Genomic DNA, 8,721 nt, shown 5'->3' on the forward strand with positions numbered 1-8,721 from the left:
GAAACCAATTTGGCCATTTTGACTATCTATCGCATGTATGACTTTTGTAAATAAACATGACAGGAGCAATTGTGGAAATGCGTTCAATCCCTTTCGATTGGAAATATTAAAAGCTCACCTTGAGTAAAAAAATTGTGCCAAATACCTCACCATTTGGTCATTGTGTGGTCATTGAGTAGCCATAACATCATTCCCTCATTTTTTATTTAAATTATACAGATAACTATATTCTAGAGGAAGGTACTAATCCTGAACTCAAAGGTGCGTCATTACAAAGCTATTGGTCAAAGTGGATTTCACGAATAGATTTAACCATGGTGCATTTTTATTACCTTTGCCATTTTGTGTAATGTTTCACAAACCTCACATTGGCATGATTGGTAAAGTTGAAAGTGGAAAACTTGCCCTAAATTGTTAAAGAGTGACCAAAATTCGGCACAGAGAATAATTTCATATAGAGAATGTATTTTATTACCCAGTACGTCTACAAAAGGATTAAGGGTAAGTTTGCTGCTCACCAATCATGCCAATGTGAGCTTTGTGAATCACTGTACAAGAAAAAACAAAGATTGTAAAAATGAATGATAGTTAAAACTCTTTGTGAACTTCACTGTGACCTATTTTGCTTTGTAATGATTCTCAGTACAATTTGACTTTAAAGAAGGAAAATAATTCTATTTAGGAACATACAGTGATCAAAGGGGCCACAGTAGACAGTCACATGATATTTGGCACAATTTTTACTCAAGGTGAGCCTTTAATATTTCCCATGAAAAGGGATTACGCATTTCATTATGTTCATAGACCTACAATTGCTGCTAAGTCAATTTTATTTCAAAATTCACACATTGGATAAACAGTCAAAGTGGCCAAAGTGGTCACATTTTGATTATGTACTATTAGTAATATCATATTGAATTAAATAATTTGTCACTGATTATGATTGATACAACAAATCTTACAAAAATATAGAGCAAGAACATTGGAATACTTTTGATACATGTAATTGTCATTGCTAATTGTAGGGACAAAAATGACCACTAAGTAGTCATTAAGACTGATATATTCTAAATCATTGTATTAATCTGGTGCAGAAAGTTTTTGTAATATGTCTTATCTAACATCATTCTTGAATTCGTTTCCATGAATTACAAAGTGGTTAATGTGCATAAAATCATGAAAATGACCAAAGTGCATGGTCAAACAACCTTATGTGTACTTCATGTAAAGGTTTTTATCACATTCATTAAACTCTTGATTATTGGTGTAGTAGCTCAAGCTGAAAATAATATTAAGCAACATTTGAGCTCGTTTTAAATCAAATAATGTGTGGTGACGAGAAATAATTGAGGAAAGGTGATCAAAATTACCACAAAGTCCAATAGTTCGGCCAATAACACTGATTTATATGAAATCCTTGCATTGATTTTCACCCCAAAGCTTTCAAACTTTTCCAATTTAACAATAATTGATGCTAATATTAACACAATCCTGAATTGTCTCCTCACTATGTTCACTATAGGCTAATTTAGTATACACATTGGGCAGGGGACAATCTGGCCAAAATGACCAAGGTTGTCAAAAATATTTTTGGGACACTCAATTTAAATGATTAATACACCAGTGTTAGGTGTCACAGCAAACCCTTGTAACGATTATAGTAACATTCAAAGTACTTTTGGATAAATTGAAGTATTGAACAGATGGTATTGGTCATTTGGGGCCAAAAAGTGGCCGAAATGACCATAATCTGTTGAATGGGGTCATTAAGACTGACATATTGGGAATCAGCTTGAAATTCTACACAAGAACGACATATGCATCATTCCCATTTTATAAAGGAGGAAGATAAAGCACACTGAAGACCTCAAATTCCTGCCGATTTGCACAGTTATTATGCAAAATTGCACGAATGGTCAGTTACCCAAAATGGTCAAAAGTCAAAACTAATGATATAAATTACATGAGGTCAAAATACTTTTGAAATGTTCATTTTAAAGGATTAATACACCAATGTTTGATGTCACAGCACATCCTGGTAACGATTCTGGTAACATTGAGGTATTTTGGATAAATTGAACTGATGTTATTGGTCATTTTTATGGCCATAAGTGGCCAAAATGACCATTAGGTGTTCAATAGGGTCATTAAGACTGATATATTTAGAATCAGCATAATATTCTATACAAGATGGACATTTAAATGTATTCCCATTTTATAAGGGAAGAAGATAAAACACACTGAAGACCTCAAATTTCTGCCTATGTGCGAATGGTCAGTTATGTCTAAAGTACCCAAAATGACCCTCATAGGTCAAAACTGATGGAATGAGGTCAAAACAATTTTGAGATGTTCAATTTAAAGGATTAACACACCCAATGTTAGGTGTCGCAACACACCCTTGTAACGATTCTGGTAACGTTCGAAGTATTTGGGGGTAAAATGATCTAATGTCATTGGTCATTTTTAGGGCCATAAGTGGCCAAAATAACCATAAGCTATTGAATAGGGTCGATAAGACTGATATATTTGGAATCTGCATAAAATTCTACACAAGATGGATTTTTGAACGCATTTGCATTTTATATTGGGAAGAAGATAAAACACGCTATCAGACCTCAAATTCCTGCCTACATGTATATGTGCACTTTATTATGCAAAACTTCGTAAAGGGTCAGTTATGTATAAAGTACCCCAAATGACCCTCATAGGTCAAAACTGATGGAATAAATTACACAAGGTCAAAATACTTTGTGAGATGTTCAATTTAAAGGATTAACACACCAATGTTAGGTGTCGCAGCACACCTTGTAATGGTTCTGGTAACGTTCGAAGTATTTGGGGGTAAAATGAACTGATGTCACTGGCCATTTTAAGGGCCATAAGTGGTCAAAATTACCACAAGCTATTAAATAGGGTTATTATGAATGATATATTTGGAATCAGCATAGAATTTTACACTTGAAGGACATTTAAATGCAATCTCATTTTATCAGGGAAGAAGAAAAAACATGCTGAAGCAGCGTTCTCGCCAGTGTATAACACGCATGGTGCAAACACCATGCGTGCGGAAATGGAGACCAAGTGGAACCATGCGTAAAATTTCAGCGACATGCGTGGCGACATGCGTGGAAAAATTAAATGGAAATATTCAGAAAAAAATAATACACTCCATGAACTCATCTTAGTGATATCAACTTCATTTATCGGTTTGCGCCGAAGTCCCACCAACTTAAGACCACTTACAGGCCTACTACGGCTAGGAAAGTGGCAAGGCGCCCAGCTATAGCTCGCGGCTGCTATTGCGGGCATATGACGGCACGGTACGGTCGTTCCGTTGCCTATTCCCCCGTCTGCCCCGCACATAACACCGGCTATGCTCCATGACCTACCGGTAGCTGCGCTTACTGATATGATGGGAGTGGAACTTGGAATAAATGCATTGATACAAGGAACATGTACTTGTACTGTGTTTGTCATTTATCCCGCCCTCTATACAAACAATGAACGAATAGCAAAGGAGTTGTACTGTGTTTGTCATTTTATCCCGCCCTCTCTGCACACAATGAACGAATAGCAAAGGAGTTTGAGAACTGTGCGTGACCGCTATGGTGCATGGATGTTAGGCCTGGGACGATTGTCATTTTTACCATTCAATTATTTTCTGAAAAATAATCGAATGATTCGATTGTTCGTCGGGAATCAGGTCTTTTAAGTCACAATAGTTGACCTACTTTATGGTGAAATCTCCATCAAAGTCACATGTTTAGAATAAATGAAAGTAAATGAAAGTAGGACCTTTTTCCCCTTCTCCATGATATTTATATCAAAAGAAACTACATGAAATGAGATTAAAACTTTCAGTTTATTGTTCCAATGAAAATCCTTCCTAAATCCATGCTGGTACTCTGGTATTATGCATGCATCCCTCCAAGTGCCACACCCCTGCATATGAATGAATCAGCCCAAAGCCCACAGACGTAAACAACTCATTCATGAACTATTCTTTGAGACTGACCCCAGGTGGAGCATTTCTTGAACAATTTCATCCCTTGCCCACACCATGTCCCCTCCCTCACTTGTGGCACTGCCCACGATTCTACACATGTATTTCCAAAAAAATATTTTGCAAAATATTTAATTTGAAATACCTTTTAAAATTACGATTTTTTTATCATTTGAACCTACATGTATAACTGGGTCTATTTTTGGAGACTAGTCGAGAAAGTACCGGTGAAGACGGGCGCATGTTGGAATGTAGTTTTCATTGTGTGAGGGGGATAGAAAAAAGGTTGCATTATTGTTTTGAAACATGAAAAAAATTCTCCGGCTCTCACCCTTATCTTTCTCTCTCCCTCACACACAAACAGATGGGGGAGGGGTCAATTTATTTCTGAAGTCATGACCTCTCCTGATAAGGGAACCACTGCCTTCTTTGTTTCCCCAAAAGTTTCATTGGCTATCCGAAGGTCCAATCAGCTCAAGTGAGCTTGGTTGTGTGTTTTCTTATTGTTTTGTGCACGCAGACAATGAACTCATTTTGTGTATCTGAAGTCATGACCTCTCCTGATAAGGGAACCACTGCCTTCTTCTTTGTTTCCCCAAAAGTTTCATTGGCTATCCGAAGGTCCAATCAGCTCAAGTGAGCTTGGTTGTGTGTTTTCTTATTGTTTTGTGCACGCAGACAATGAACTCATTTTGTGTATCGAGGGCAAGGTTGGGTGGGATTAAAAAATATTCGGAGCACTTTCATGTTGGTGTGTAGCCGTGAATGTAATACAATCATTGATTATTTTTGAAAAATTATCTCGGTAACATAATTTTTAAACCTGTATGAAGTGTCATTGTTTTCTTGTCATTTTGTTATTATTACTTGGGTATTCGAGTTCTCCCAATGTCATAATCGGGATCTGCCGAACATTCGATTTGTGTATAAATTTTGCTAATCGATTGGTGATTGGCGGCATGCCAATCGAACCATTCGATCAATCGATGTTTACTCCCAGGCCCAGCATTTATGTGCATTTGTGTGGGCTTAAAAATACGCCACAATGGGGCTTCCTTGGCGTCTCTATTTGATGAAAAGGCCGTCGCTTCCGCGCGGGAGGGGTGAACCCCCCCTCCCACACCCACCCCCGGGAGTGGCAGCACAAGTCCCCGACATGGGTGAATTTTTTTCTGGCGAGAACGCTGTGCTGAAGACCTCAATTTCCTGCCTATTTGAACAGTTAATAATGCAAATTGCGCGAATTTACTGCCCCATATATATGTGAGGTTTCCAAAAACATTTACTGTGTGGTCACGGTGGCTAAAATCATGTAAATGACCACAGTGCCATGGTCAAAGAACCTTATGTATGCACGATGTAAAGGATTTTATCACTCTTCACCGATTATTGGTAGCTCATGCTGATAATGATACTGACCAGCATTTGAGCCCTTTTTGACTCATCAAAGCATGCAAGGTCTCTCTCTTAGCTGATGTCTCCACTAATTGGAGATTCCTAGGGTCCATGGTCACTGGTCAATATTGAGGGAAACGTGGTCAAAATGACCACAGGGTCCAATAGTTATGGTCTGTGTGGAATAATTTCATTGATTTCCACCAAGAAGCTTTCAAACTTCCCCATTTAACAATAATTGATGCTAATATTAACGCAATCCAAAATTTATCCTCACCATGTTCGATATCACCTGAATTAACATACACAATGAGCAGGGCTGGCCGGGGGGTCAAGGTGGCCAAAATGACCAAGGTAGTCAACTTTGGGGATGCTCAATCTTAAGGATTCATTCACCAGTGTTGGGTATTACAGCACAGCCTTGTTAAGATTCTGGTAACATTCGAAGTATTTCTGGATAAATTGAACTGATGTTATTGGCCATTTTATGTGCAGTTTATTATATGCAAAACTGCGTGAATGGACAGTTGTGGCTAAAGTACGCTAAGTAACCCTCATAGGTCAAAACTGATGGAATAAACTGCATTAAGTCAAAATACTTTTGAGATGTTCAATTTCAAGGATTAATACACCAATGTTAGGTGTCACAGTATGCCCTTGTAACGATTCTGGTAACATTCAGAGTATTTTTGGATAAATTGAACTGATGTCATTGGTCATTTTAAGGGTCATAAGTGGCCAAAATGACCTTAAACTGTTAAATAGGGTCATTTAGACTGATATATTTGGAATCAGCATAAAATTTTACACATGAAGGACATTTAAATGCATTCTCATTTTATAAGGGAATAAGAAAAAACATGCTGAAGACCTCAATTTCCTGCCTATTTGAAGGGTTAATAATGCAAATTGCGCGAATGGTCAGTTATGTCTAAAGTACCCAAAATGACCCTCATAGGTAAAAACTGATGGAATAAATTACATGAGGTTGATGGTTATGATCCAGCGCACATTTTGAAAATAAATGTGGATTTCTAAAAACATCCAGTCGAAGCTCTGATCAATATTTGTAACACATTTCGGCCAAAAAATCATGAAAATTGTCATTTTTGGCCAAATTATGGCCAAAATGACCACTGCTATTGTGATTTTGGCAAATGAAAGCACTTTATCTGGAATCTGTGTGCATTTCTACTTAAGATAGACCCTTTTAATTGCATGTGGCTACAAAAGCAGTCTGTTAAGGGACCATTTTCCAAAGAGTGGTCAAAATGGTCATTTTTGGCCAAAATTTGGCCAAAATGACCAAAATGGCGTGAGTACGGTCAATAAGAGTGGCATTTTTGGAATCAGCGCACAATTTTACCCCGGATAAGCTTGTCAAACCTTCCCCACCAAAAATTCTGAATAAAGCCCCCTGGCTCCTAGACTAATTCTTAATTGTCTAGGAAGTATAGATAGATGATTGTCTTCACCATCGATGAATCAGGAAAGATCACAGTAAACATAAGAAACATCCAACTTAATTCAAAAATCTTTTTGACATTTTTGGCTTCCCATAATATCAGCCCAGAGTTAGACCGTGGTGTAAGTTAAACCCAACTTCAGAATACCGGCCACGCTCAGTGGCTGTACACTAGTGAATACATGTACATGGCACTAAGCCATGACTTTTAGTTACCCTTTACATGTGCATAAGGGATGTTCTTTGATTATTTATTTTTTTTGCCATTGTTATTGTGTCTGTTCACAGGGAATATTTTAAATCTTTCCTGGCTGTACAGTATTGATTTTTTTGTTAAAGGGATGGTCCAGGGTGGAGATGTTTATATTTATATCTTACTAACCAGAGTAAAATTCATAAAGCAAAATGCTGAAAATTTTATCACAACTGGATAATGAATAAGAAAGTTATTGAATTTTAAATATTTGCATTATTCCGGTGATACAGTTCTAAGCATGTCTTTATGTATGATTTCATGTAATAACTTAAGATGAAGGAATGTGCGGACGTTACATCATCAGCCCACCTAATAAATATTCATGCAATGTGCATTCACATGTATAATTGTTTTCACAAAATATTGATAAATTTTAAATTCAATAACCTCGCTATTTGTTATCCGATTTTGATGAAATTTTTAGCAGTTTGCTCTGTGAATTTTACTGTGTTAAGCCGTATATATTTTCAGCCCGGACCATCCCTTTAATACAAAATATTATATACATTGGTGCTCAAAAGTAAGTGAACCCCACCAGAAAATAAACGTATTTCAATACAGTTTTGACCCCATCTAGGCCGGGGGGGGGGGGCCTCCGAGGCCCCCCCTCAACGAATCGCGCGATATTTTCGCCGTGCGAAATTTTTTGACCGCGCCGCTTGCTGACTTTTTACTTTCAAGTCTTGCGCAACTTTTGAGACCAATTTTGCGTCACCCGGGTACGTTGTTCCGAAATTACGCAACATTATGTAAGTGCATGTCAGACCGAAAATTGCTCAAAAACATGATTTTGTGTACAAAGTCAATGCAAATTGTGTTTTCAACCAAAATTCATAAATGTATGATTATTTTTAGTTTTGCTAGTCTAAATGTATTTATTTTATGCTTTTTATGATCACAGAAGAGTCCCAAACAAATTTCATTGAAAAAAAAAAGAAAAACAAAAGGTCAAAAAAACAAAGAAATACATAAGAAATTGCAAAAAACAATATAATACATAAGAAAATGATTTGATATCACAATTTTTTCATGTACACTTGCTAAGGACACCACAAAGAGTTTCTATACCAAAAATTAGTACATTTGGAGCTTTATTTAGGGAGTTAGAGGAAAAAGTATGATTTCGCATACTAATTACGCATAAATTAGCATAATCACTTAATAGCAATTCGCATGAAATAAATTACTATACTGTCTTGTAGATTATGTCCCAGGCAACCCGCATGCCAATTTTCGGCGCGATCGCGCGGTCGAGATCTTAGGGCCATAGGAACTCCCAAAATACCTCGGCCTAGATAGGGTTAAAGTTCTACCATTTTAATTTAGATGAATTGTGAGGTCCGATGATAAACATTCAATAAAGATGGTTTCTCTTGGCTTGCCGAATATTGTAGGATTGTTGTCTACATTCAACACTCGGCATGAAAAGTGCATTTTGTGGTGGGGTTCACTATAACCTTTTGAGCATAAATATACATGTAAATTATATCTATTTACTATTTAGATAATTTCATGAATACAGAGTATCATCATCGAATAAAGTAATAAAAGAGATGAAACCAAATATCTTTGTTTTCGCATTTTATTTCAAAAATATTC

The sequence above is a fragment of the Lytechinus variegatus genome, chromosome 9, assembly GCF_018143015.1.
Source record: "Lytechinus variegatus isolate NC3 chromosome 9, Lvar_3.0, whole genome shotgun sequence".
NCBI lineage: Eukaryota > Metazoa > Echinodermata > Echinoidea > Temnopleuroida > Toxopneustidae > Lytechinus > Lytechinus variegatus.